The sequence below is a fragment of the Lygodium microphyllum genome, chromosome 1, assembly GCF_053477565.2.
Source record: "Lygodium microphyllum isolate KBCC chromosome 1, Lygodium_microphyllum_v1.1.10, whole genome shotgun sequence".
NCBI classification, from domain to species: Eukaryota; Viridiplantae; Streptophyta; class Polypodiopsida; order Schizaeales; family Lygodiaceae; genus Lygodium; species Lygodium microphyllum.
Window position 1 is genome coordinate 36,379,698 of NC_141135.1, and position 13,493 is coordinate 36,393,190.

The following is a 13,493-nucleotide window of genomic DNA, read 5'->3' on the forward strand; positions in this document are numbered from 1 at the left end:
TCATGTCCCACTGCCTTGGATCTTCCCCTTGTTTATGTCCACTTATAAACTTATTGCTTCATAATATGTGAGGCGCTACATATGCAACGTACATAAGGTAGAGCTTCTCCCACACCTTTGGAGATGTCTTGCAGGAGGTAACTTCTGATAAGACTTCACCAAAGAAGAGCTGAGCATGCCTTGGCATCGTCGTTGTTCCAATCAAGGGACTACTTTCTCATAGCTGTCTTCATCCTAATTGCATGGGAGAGGAGATGGTTTTCATGGATGCAGGGCAGATCCCAAAACCATGTACTAGAGTTGCTTTTGCATAAACAAAGCTTTCGTCACCGCACTCCAAGTTCGATAGTCTGTGCCTTAAGCTTGTCATCAGTATTGCAGCATGGAGGGGCCATTGTAGATGAGATGCAAAGAAGATAAGGTAAGGGGTTTGAGAGAGAATAGGCACTTATGATTAACAACCCAACACCAAGAGTTCACCAATTCAATATGAGATAGCAATTTAGACGAGAGAGAAACAGATGTGAAAAGAGTGCAGTGAACAAAGACGCAACCACCAACAAGTGTGAACCTTTCTTTGAGTGCGCTAAAATCAGGCTGAAAATGCAAAGAGGCTGAAAACTCAGGCAGGAAGGAATTGACGCTTGCATTAAAAGATGAGAATAAGTTGCACGCAAGATCAAAAGGTTCACAGCTGAAGCAGAATCGATGGCTAGCTAGAAAGTGAAAATGCAGGCTGCAGCATACAAAAAATGCAGGGTCAGCACTGAAAACAAAGAGAAATCAGGCCGCCCTGTTGCTGAAAACTGCCACCCAGCTGCAAGAGTTGATGCCCATTCCAGCCAAATCCAGATGGCAGCAAAACACAAACTTTAGAGCAGTAGGGAAGTCTGATCAGACCTAAAACAGCAGTCAGAACAACAACCAACACCATAACCAAAACAGTTGGCCTCTGATACCATGTCAGAAGGGTGTGGAGCAGTGGAAGCAAAGCGAGAGAGCTCATAGAACTTTGTAAACACGAAGAACTGAAACGCGTGAACTCAAAGAGAAGGAACTTGGAAAATAGAATCCATATACCAAGGCTCAAAAGTGTGTACAAAGAAACAGTTCGAAAAAGACCCCTCCGACATTGGTGAACTCGACGTGAAAGGTCGTCTCACAGAAGAAGGAAAGATAATATGGGAGAACCTTCAAATACAATCTCCAGTGATGTTTTGCAACAGTTGGTGCAAAATATGAATATGCTTATGCAGGTGCAACAACAACAACAGGTGATGCAAGCTTCAGCTCAAATAGAAAGTGTTGTGATGAATGCTTTGCAAGCAGTTGAGCGTGAGGTGAAGTTATTCATTGGCAGGAATGACCAATACAGTGTTGCAATCTCCCTCTCTCCAGCAGGAAGCAAAGTGTTCATATGAATGTGTGATAAACTATGGAGTGAGACAGCCAATAAATAGGCTGAATAAATACATAATAATGAGCAGGTCAGCCAGCATTAAATACACCTACTTCAAAAAAGAAATGCCCTCTAGCAATGAGCCTTGTCACCCAAGAGGTGTACAATGCTAACAAGATGGGCATCATGTGGAGGCCTATGAGAGTAGAGTTTTACAAGATGCAAATAAGCATTTCTAGATTTATGAGAAGAGTTGGTGGCTGTAATCCGTACTCTTTCTACTTGAAAATATTACTTGCTTGGGACTGTCTTTGTTGTACAAATAGATCATCAATACTTTGTGACTTTGTTGTATAGATAGATCACCAAACTTGCTTGGGGCTGATTTTTTACTAAGTTGTTTGAAAAGCATATCTGATGGACCAACTTTTTATCCATGCTCCACTCCAAAAAGTACTTGTTGAGGTTAAAAAGAATGTTGTGATTGATGCTTTGTCAACTTTCAAGGAAACCATAGGTTTCAACAATGTCTATAGCAAATCATCATGAACTAGATGATACAAAGACACAATATGTAAAGAATAAGGATTGCCCCATGTTTATAGGTGTGGTTACTTCCAAAATTAGACTTTTGGCTTATGGGACACTGAAACTTTGGTAATCTTTGAGTTTTGGGTCTATCTTAAAAAGTTAATGAAGATTTACTATGTAATGCATCTTTTTTAGCCTAACAAACTACCTACAAAGTCATCTACTCCACCACCACCTCCCAAGAACTTGTTACCTTGTTGGTACAAACACACCATGCAAGATCTAGGAATCATTCCACCTAATTACATCTTGTAGAGTCCTAGACACTCTACTAGGCTTGCTCCCACTACTTCATTTGCAGCTATCTTTCCATGTGGGGCTCCTACAATTATCCATTGCAATAGCCAGAGTGCCATAGCACTTGTAGTCTTACTCGCAACCCTATCATTAGCAAAACAAAACGAAGCATGTTGACATTCACTAACACTCTACCAAAGAGCAAGTGAAGTAACGTACCATCTGCCTTGAGTTTGTGACATCTTCAAACAACCACACCAACATCTTGACCAAACTGGTCAACTTCTCAATCCTCGAACACCTTTGTCAGTCCAAGCTACACCTTCCCCTTTGACATTGGCATGTTTGGGAGAGTGTTAGAGATTCAATCATCCTGCGGATGGACACAAGTGGTGTATAGTCAATTTAGGGCAGATTTATGCATTTCCTAGGAAAGTGCCACGCAGGGCAAGCAAATTGGGCAATGTGCTATCTTGCAAGGCAGCATTTACAATACAGCAAATTATGATTATTTTATTATCTATTTACAATTGGCCTAATTTGCAGCTGTCGGCTAGTTTTTTACTGGCCAATCAGGCTTTTTTTTTCTGCCTATTTAGGCAGTTCAGCCTAGGGGTCACACATCATTCAAATTGTGTGCTTGCAGGTTGAGAGAGATCTCGCAAATACATTCGACATCCTGTTGTACATATCCACTAACTTTCATTCACTGCAAATTTCTATGTTCCATTGTCTTTCTCTCTCTCTCCCTTCTCTCTCTGTTCCTTTCTTTCTTTCAATCCAGTCATACGCTTCCGCATTCGTTGTACTCTGACATGGTATCAAAGCAACATTGAAGGGATGATTGATCGTGGGCAAACCCAACGGGGAGATTTCAGTGCGACAAAAGGCTGTGTTTTCAGCGCTCCAAGGGGAGCAAGAGGGTTGTGCATTGCCAGAAGGCTGAGACAAGAAAAGAAGCATGGGAAAGGAGCAAAGTTGCTAACTTTTTTTGCAGGTTTTGCTGTTCATGAAGGAGAAAAAGCAGTGTTTTCAGCCTATTGCCACAAATTTTGAGTTTTCATCGCCTCCAATGGTTGAAGCAGGTTTGCGACAAGCGGAGAAAGCCCTAGCAAGCTGTGTTCTCGGACTCTGAGAGGGCTGCCCTTGTTTTTGTGCAAGTAATTTAGATAGCAATGTCTTCTGAGCTCGACATGGAGTTCTAGGCTATTATGGACTATAAGATCCTTGTGTTACCAGCCCTTCCTCAAGATCGAAAACTCGATGGGGAGAAATATCACATATGGCAGGTAATGATGCTTGCCATCTTGGAGCCCTATGATTTGCCATAGCTCATGACCACAGCCATAGACCGTCCTACAGCCCGTGATTTATCCAAGCTTTCTTCAAATAAGAAAGCTAAGTTGGCAAAGGTACATGCACATTGAAACAAGCTAAATTTCAGCATCCGATCGTTCCTATTTCTCTCACGCACTCTCACCGTGATAGCCCACATAGAGCATCTAGCTATTGCTCGAGATATATGGCTAGAATTGGATCAATTTTGCAATCGGATGACCGTAATGAAGCTGGTATCTCTAGAGGTATATATGCAGATGTTAAACCCATCCAAGTCCACTTTCATGTGGAAGCATATCAATAAGCTTCCGCAATTGTAGATGCAAGTCTAGAATGCAAGAAAAGCGAATTACCTCGCAAGACATGGCAATAACTCTTCTCTCGTTGTTACTACCCCAATTTATTGCATTCTACTCCACCCTGATTGTTTCAAGGAAAACAAACACCCTTAAATGGGAGGAGTCTGTTCTAATTGATTGGATCGAGAGAAACAACTCAAAGGACAGAATGCTCCCAATTGGAGGCATTGATAGGTGAATGAACACCAAGAAGAAGACAGAAGAGAAGACCAAGCAAAACAAAGCCAAGAAGTCTACTTGTCACATTTGTGGCAAGACAGGTCATTGGAAGAAGGATTGCCCCAACAAGGTCAAGAAGGACACCAAGAAGGAGAAATCTATGAAGAACTCAGAAGCGGTGGTTGCTCCTTCATCAGCAACCTTCCTACATTTGGAGGTGATTGAGGATTCAACACTGACGGCCTCTGATATAACAATGATGGCCCCCCAGCCTCGTGAGTGGAATGTGGACAATGGCGCGTCTCCCCACATGACTACTTCTATATATGGTTTTGCTTGTATGCATCCAATGCATATGCAAATTCTCATTGGTGACGATTCTTCAATCCCTATCAAAGGCAAACATGATATACAGCTCATTTCAGATGGGCATGCCCACACATCAAAAGTTCTCTATGTGCCGAATTTGGAATATCATCTACTTTTAGTAAGTAAGATTTGTGCACTTGGCCCTATGGTTGAGTTCGATAAGGACTCCTTCCAAGTTCTTCATGGAGATTCGAGACATGTTCTTTATGTAGGTCATGTGGAGAATAGAACCTACAAGATCAAGACTTCATCCACCTTCACCTCTCTTCTTCTTTCTTCCTCGCGCACACAAACCAAACTATGGCACACTTGGTTTGGCCACCTCAAGTACAAGAACCTTAGGAAGGCAGCTCGTGGATCAACTTGTTCATGGATTTGCCAAAGATTGGGATGAGCCACAACGCTGTAACCAGCCTTCCTCCTTGAATAGGGTGGTAAATTACCTGATTAAGCACTATTTACAGCAATTAACAAATTCACAAAACTAAAAAGTACACTTTACCATATAACCTTGGACATTGGACACCCTGTTAGCCACCAAAATTGGCGCCCCTTTCGGTATTTATTTAACTTAATTGAAGAAGAAGTTGATGTACAATGGGATTCTCCCAATCCCTTTCGGTATTCCAACTCCCATTGCTGTTCAAAATGACTAGCAAGTCTTTAATCTGTTTTGCCCCTTGATTCGGACAATCAATTGGCTTTCCCGCTTTGATGGAGATGGAAAATACCCCAAATTCAATTATTTGCTGATCCCTCCACTTGAACAGGCTAAAAATAGCTTCAGCCCTATTGAATCCAAGTCTTGGAGTTTCCAATTTCTAGTACGCTTCCCGAGGTTGCTACTGAACCCTAATTTCTACTACAGATTAGGGTTTACAATAGAGAAATCTGAAATTTCTCAGCCTCTCGTGATCTCAATGCTGCAATCTTTGGAGCAAAGCTATAGAAAGACTAGGAGATGAGAGAGAATGCTGAGGAGATAGAAAATTCAGACTTTCTTTACGAAGAACTAAAGAAAATATGTCATTTACTGTTGCTGCCCTGTCTCAACAACTTGTAGATGCAATGAATTGAAGAAAATCAATCATTTACTGCTACTACCTTATCTCAACAGCCTGTAAATGCTAACACATGCTGTTGATTGGTCTTCTTCCTATCCCTGGCTACCTTAGAAGGTCCTCCAATGGCTGCCCAACACATGCTGAAAATTACCAACCAATCATAACATAACATAAGACTCACAAAGAATCTCAAAAACATTGCCAGATTATCATGTGACATCTATTTCTCATGAGCTCAACTCATCTAGCAAAAGCAAACCATAGTATAGCATAAACCATGGCTAAAACATCAATGGTATCATAACAAACACTTTTGTCCATGGAACTAGATGTAAACCATTGAAAACTGAGCATAATCTGATCATAAACTGATCACTTGCTCATTTGAGAACCAATCACAAACTGCTGCAAATGTGACTCCAAACTGATCACAAACTCATTGCAAAAACTGACCAACAATCAATGCAAAAACTAATGTAAAACTAATCCAAAAAGTGACCATAAACAGTTCTCAAACTGATTAAAAACTGAACTGAAACTTATCACAATTTTAAAAAAATTGAGGCAAAATTCATGCCAAATTGATCATAAGCTAATGCAAAAGTATAGTTCCAATGCCTGGGTGAAACTCATCCACTACATACCTCACATGTGCAACATTTACTTAACCATGTGATTAAAAATTAATCCATAAGTTAAGTGAGGTTTCAAAAATACATGTCCTCATGACACAAGCTATGTGTGTCTTGCATTCATGGTAAGCAACATAGAGATATGATTCCCAGCAAGGCTTCGCAAAGGGCTAAGAAGCCCTTGGAGCTTGTTTCTGATGGACTTATGTGGACCAATGAGGATGGAGCCCCTTAAGGGAAGTTTAAATTTTATGCTAATTGTTAATGATTTTAACAAGATGACATGGGTATGTTCTTGGAGTTGAAGTCTGAAGCATTCTCACATTTCAAGGATTGGTTGATCTTCAAGAACAGGTCTGGTAGCAAACTCAAGACTTTGCAGTCTGACAAAGGAGGCAAGTTTGTCTCCCACGAGCTTGCCAGGTTTTGTGCAAATCGTGGCATTCACCAAAAGGCTGCCAACACAAACATACCTCAAGAGAATGGCATATTGGAGCAAAAGAATCGAAGTGTAATCAAGATGGCATGGAGTATGATGGAGCATCGGCAAACACCATATTGTTTATGGGCTGACACAATGGCCACTGTTGTCCACATCCTTAATCGGTCATCTACATCGGTCATGATTGGTATTATACCTTTTGAAGCTTACTTCCGTCTAAAAGAGAATGTGTCCTATTTCAAGGTGCTCAAATATGATGCCTACATTCACATCCCGAAGAAACAAAGAGGAAGTTTGAGCTGGCTTCCAAAAGACAAGTGTTCAAGGGATATAGCTCACAATCATATGGATATAGGCTTTATGATCCTATTTCACGAGAGGTCTATACGAGTCGAGATGTTTGGTCCGTGGAGTTTCCAACTACAAAGGGGGGTGCTGAGCAATCCATACTTGGAGATCCAGATGACATTTGGGCACCTAAGCCAATGCCTTTAGAGCCTATGGCCCTTGAGACTCCTGTCAAGATTGTAGGAGAGAATGAAGGAGTCTCACTTGTAGCTTTCTTGCTTGCACAATGGGGGAATACACACAAAGGTGGAGGCTGAAAACAGTTTTTCTCTTCTTAGTTGTGTAAGCCAAAAAGAACTCAAGTACATAGAAATAGAAGAACCCTATATATGGATCTCAAACCAAACTCAACTAACTAAGGTGGCATACTAACTGAGCCACGAACTAGAGTAGATAAGGATAGCTGTCATCTAGCTATTATTCATGGGCGGTGTACCAACCGCATCTACAGCTAATAAGTCGGTGACATAAATGCACAACGGTCACCCTGGCATATCACGAGTGGAGCTCGATATCTCAACACTCCCCCTCGAACTCAATCCCAATTCCTGCACACCAAGCAGGTCTCTGAACTTGCGCAACTTGTCTACGCCCAATACCTTCGTAAATATGTCAGCTACCTGATCTTCTGTGCTGACATAAACTAGATCAATAAGACCTAGTAAAACCCTCTCCCGCACATAGTGATAATGCACCTCAATGTGCTTTGTTCTAGCATAATAGACTGGGTTATTTGCCAAGTGTATACTGCTCATGTTGTCACAATAAATGACAACTGGCCCATCTGTAGGCTGATGCATATCATAAAGTAGCTTATGCAACCAAGCTACCTCACATGCAGCCATTGCTGCACCCCTGTACTCAACCTCTGTGCTCGACAAGGTAACTGTAGGCTGTTTCTTGCTACTCCAAGTGACTGCAGCACTCCCAAAAGAGAACACATATCCACTGGTAGATCGTCTATCAGAAATACTACCAGCCCAATCAGCATCAGTGTATCCATGCAACTGTATCTGAACCCTAGTCTCATAAAGTAGTCCATACTCCAATGTGGACTTCACATACCTGAGTATGCGTCTAGCCGCATCCAAATGCGCTTTCCTTGGAGCCTGCATAAATTGACTTACCAATCCAACAGCATAGCTCAAATCTGGCCTGATAATAGTCATATAAATCAAACTTCCTACTATGCGTCTGTACATAGTAGGGTCTTCCACAAGCTCACCTGCATCTGCGCTCAACTTCACATTCTGCTCCAAAGGAACTGAAATAGGCTTACAGCCTATCATCCCATATTTGGACAGCATGTCCAATCCATACTGCCTCTACAAGAGCTGTATCCCACTTGGTGATCTAATCACCTCAATGCCCAAGAAATAACGCAGCTCTCCCAAATCCTTCATCTCAAACTTCTGCTTCAATAGCATTTTCACATGAAGGATATCTTCATCACTGTGACTTGTCATAATCAAATCATCAACATAAATGACAAGTAGCATAATACCTTTCTCTGTTTTTCTCATATAAAGTGAGAAATCTGATTTGGAAATCTGAAAGCCAATAGTAACAAGATACTGTCCTATCTTGTCAGACCATGCTCTATGTGCTTGCTTCAAGCCATACAATGCTTTCTTCAACCTGCAAACAAACTCAGGATGAACAGCATGCACATAACCTGGTGGCTGCTCCATATATACCTCTTCTTGCAAATCACCATGCAATAAGACATTCTTTACATCCATCTGATGTAAAGACCATTCCTTTGATGCAGCCATAGCAATGACTGCTCTTACAGTTGCCATCCTTGCAACCGGACTGAATGTTTCTTCATAATCAATGCCATATGTTTGTGCATACCCCTTGACTACTAATCTTGCCTTGCATCTGTTCACAGAACCATCTGCATTGTGCTTCACCTTATAAACCCACTTACAGCCAATTTCATTCTTACCTTTACGCAAAGGTACCAATTCCCATGTAGCATTTGCTTCCAAGGCATCCATTTATTCATCCATGGCTTTCTCCCATTTTTCTTTTCCCATGGCTTGCTCAAAAGAAGTGGGTTCTGGTTCCTGTATCACTTTGACCATATAGGCATAGTGAATGGCTGTAAATCCATCATATTTCAGCCTATCCACAGGATACCTAGCTCTGGTAGACCTGCGCAAAGTAGGTTCACTCCCAGGTACTCTCAAAACATCCCTGGTCTTCCTTACTCCAGGTGTAACAATAGAAGGAATACCCAACTCATCATCAATGCTCTGTTCTGAGCCACTGGATTCACCATCCACATAAGAGTGACCTGCATTCACATCAAACATGGGCTGATCTACCTTCTCTTTTCCTTTTCGTGATACCTGAATACCACTATCTGCATTGCTTTGAGAAGATTCTCCTGATCTCAATCTGCCTGTCCATGGCGAAGAATGTGAACCACTGCTAGAGGACGCTCCAGGTCCACTAATATTTTGTGACTGCTGCTGTAAATTCTGTGCAGCATTACCATTTTGTGCATCTACATCATCAATCACATTTACTGGTTTATACCAGCTACTCATCTCATCAAAAACATCTCTGCTCACTGTAAACTTACGAGTGGAAGGGTTATAGCATCTATATCCTTTCTGCTGCAGAGAGTAACCAATAAAGATGCACTTCTCAGCTTTTGGATCCAACTTGGATCTCAACTCATCTGGCACATGAACATAGGCAATGCAACCAAAAATCTTCAAATGAGAAATATCTGGTTTCCTACCAGTATACCTCTCTTCTGGAATCATCCCATGTATTGCTGCAGTGGGAGTCCTGTTCATTATGTAGACTGTTGTACAACTGCTTCAGCCCAGTACAAATCTGGCAAGTCTTTTTCGTTGAGCATGGCACGAGATACCTCTCCAATATGCCTGTTTTTCCTTTCTGCAATTCCATTTTGTTGTGGGGTATAACTGCATGAATATTGCTGCTTTATGCCATGCTCCTGCAGGAACCTTGTAAACTCATTTGAGAGGTACTCTTCCCCTCCATCTGACCTTAGGCATTTTATTTGCAGGCCTGTTTCTTTTTCAACCATAGCTTTAAGAGTTTTGAAATGCCCAAAAACTTCACTTTTCTTTTTCATAAAATACACCCAAACTTTTATGCTATAGTCATTAATAAAAGTGACAAAATAATGACAGCCTCCAAGAGATGCAGCTTTAGTAGTCCACACATCAGAGTGGATTAATTCCAATGGCTTCTTACTCTCTTGAACATGTCTAGGAAATGGTTTCCTTGCCTGTTTTCCAAATTGACAGGCTTCACATACCTTATGCATTTCTGCAACCTTGAATTTAGGCAATCCTGCAACAATATTTTGGGCCTGCATTGATTTAAGTCGTTGTACATTAACATGACCAATGCGTTTATGCCAGATATCAATATCTGCAACTACACTAGTCCCATGTGCAAACATTGCTGCACTCAATTCAGGCATGTCTGCATCCAACGTAAACATTCTGCCCTTCTTCTTTCCTTTTGCTATCAAGCGACCTTTATTTTTCATATCCTCAACAAAGCATCCATGAGGATTAAATCTGACCTGCAAGCCCTGCTCAACCATTTGACCAACAGAAACCAGATTCTTGGTGATATTCGAGACATAAAATACATCAGACAGGTATTTCTTTTTCCCATTCTTCATAGACAAAGGAATTTTTCCAATCTGCACAATAGGATGTGCAGTATCATCACCAGTCTCCACAAATCCTGGTTTTTCCATTTTCCTAGCATCCTCCATCCATTCTGCATGACCTGTCATGTGGTTTGATGCACCTGAGTCAACATACCATACATCGTTGCTTTCTTCTGCACTTGTCACAGAATTGTTCATGTGTTGCACCATAAACAAATGCTCATTTCTGTCATCACTCTGTCTACTAGAAGATGCATAATTCCCTTATTGCAATTTTCCATTCATGTTGTCATTCTGCTTTTTATAGCAGTCTTTAGCCATATGACCCATTTTACCACAGTAGTAGCATTCAACATTACTGTTTGCATTTTGGCCTCTTTGCCATCCACCACGACCTCTTTGGCTCCCCCTACCTCTAGAGTTACCACGTCCTCCTCCATAGGACTGGTTTTCTTGAGTTTGCTGCATATTCTGATTTCTACCACGGCCTCCAGATCAACCTCCTCTACCTCTACCTCTACCTCTTCCAGCATTTAAGTAGAAGACAGCTTCTTTTGAAGTTCCTCCTGAAGAAGATGCACCACCATTTCTCTACTCCTCAGAAATTAGAAGAGTAATCAACTCCTCAAAATCAGGAAATCTTTCACGGACGGAAATGGATGTTCGGAACTGTGCATAATCCTTTCCTAGACCATTCAAGGTCACAGAAACTAAATCATCATCTTCCACTGGCGACCCAATGGAAGCAAGTGCATCTGCAATCTTCTTCACCTTCATGTGGTAGTCGTTGATGCTCATATTTTCTCTTTGCACATTGTGCAACTCTTGCTTGAGCTGCATTTTCCTGGCTTGCGTATTTGTGCTATACATTTTTGACAAAGTATCCCATGCCTCCTTTGGCATACTTGCATCTTGAATATGCACAATCATAGAGTCTGAAATGCTGATAGACAGCCGGTACATAACTTTCCTGGCTCTCCCATGCCATGCTTTAAATGCCTGTATTTGCTGTTGATTGGGAACATCAGGAAGAACTAGTTCTTCTTCATTTCCTGCAACGAATTCCCAATATCCTTTTCCCATAAGGAAATTCGTCATTCTAAACTTCCATGCTTGGAAGTTGTTCTTGTCAAGCTTTTCAGTGACAATCTGTGAAAGAGAATCAGACGCCATTACAGAACACTGCAAAAAATTCTCACTGCAAAGAACACAGCTTCAGCCTCACAAGGGCAAATCTGCAAAACTGACGAAAGTGGTATTTGACCACACAGTCACTTCCTAGTGACGATTTTGTATCAACAGGCAACAGGGATGATTTTGTAACTCCCAATGTCTCTGCGCACAGGCATACGATGCAATTTCTACAGTAACTTTTCACCGACCTGTAGAATAGTGGTCGCACAGCATAAAACTGAACCTTTTCCTGAGTGCGTGCAGAAAACTTCCGTCTCCAAAACAAGCCCTGAAATGGCCTCAAATCAAAAAAATAGAGATACCAAGGGCTAAAGCCCTTTCCCGCAGCATATACTGCCCTCTTACTATACCGCGAAGGACGTCTCAATCTGAGACAATGCACTCCTGACCTTTCCGGCTGTGCTACCTGCAAAGACTTGCTCCCAAACAGAAAAATGAAAGCAACTTTGGTCCTCTTACCAAAACACCGCGAACTTGGCTTGCTTTCTTGAGCTCCTTACTACGAACAAGGCTCTGATACCATGTCAAGATTGTGGGAGAGAAGGAAGGAGTCTCACTTGTAGCTTTCTTGCTTGCACAATGGGAAAATACACACAAAGGTGGAGGCTGAAAACAGTTTTTCTCTTCTTAGTTGTGTAAGCCAAAAAGAACTCAAGTACATAGAAATAGAAGAACCCTATATATGGGTCTCAAACCAAACTCAACTAACTAAGGTGGCATACTAACTGAGCCACGAACTAGAGTAGATAAGGATAGCTGTCATCTAGCTATTATTCATGGGCGGTGTACCAACCGCATCTACAGCTAACAAGTCGGTGACATAAATGCACAACGGTCACCCTGGCATATCAGAGTGAAGCTCGATATCTCAACAGCTCCACCATCTGTTGAGAAGGAGATTGCTTCACTATAGGATTCACCAATTGAGTCAACTTATGGATATTCCAAAGACTTCATCAAAGATAGAGCAATGAGAGATACACCGACCTCCTCATTGAGCACATGATACACTCTATAATAGAGGGATTGCAGGGGCTCCTAAGAAGTGGCAGCTGCCACAAGATGGCCCACGCCGTTCTCGGAGAAACCAAACACATTTCACCGAGCTTGTTTGTATTAAATACTGTTTGATGACTCATGCCATACGAGATAGGAAGCCCACCTCCATGAAGGAGGCTTTGCAATCACAGCATTGGCAAAAGGTTATGGAGCAGGAGTTGGATGCTATAGAGCGAAATGGCCTTTGGAATCTTGTGCGATGGCATGTTCATCGGAAGGCGATTGAAGTCAAGTGGGTCTTCAAGACCGAATACCACAATGACAGCAACCGCGATAAACACAAGGCGTGACTTGTTGCGTAAGGGTTTAAGTGGTGGCCAAGAGTGGATTTCCATGATACCTTTGCACCTACAACTCAAATGGCTACCATTAGGGCCATTCTTGCCTTAGCCAACCATAAGAGATGGCCGATTTATCAACTAGATGTAAAGTTTGCCTTCCTTAATGGTGATTTGAAAAAGAAGATCTACTTTGCCTTAGCCAACTGTAGAAGATGGCCAATTTATTAGCTAGATGTGAAGTCTGCCTTCCTTAAATGGTGATTTAAAGGAGGAGATCTATGTTGAGCAGCCTCCTAGTTTTTCCTCATTAGATGGCAATGTTTACATGTTGAAGAAGGCCCTTTACAGCCT

At 41.7% G+C, this 13,493-nt stretch overlaps 1 protein-coding gene across 2 annotated transcripts in view; it reads right to left on the minus strand.

The window, feature by feature from the left end:
- LOC148040999 (DNAJ heat shock N-terminal domain-containing protein) overlaps positions 1 to 13,493 on the minus strand; it is a 68,691-nt gene that overhangs the window by 37,782 nt on the left and 17,416 nt on the right. The gene's annotated exons all lie outside the window — the stretch shown is intronic.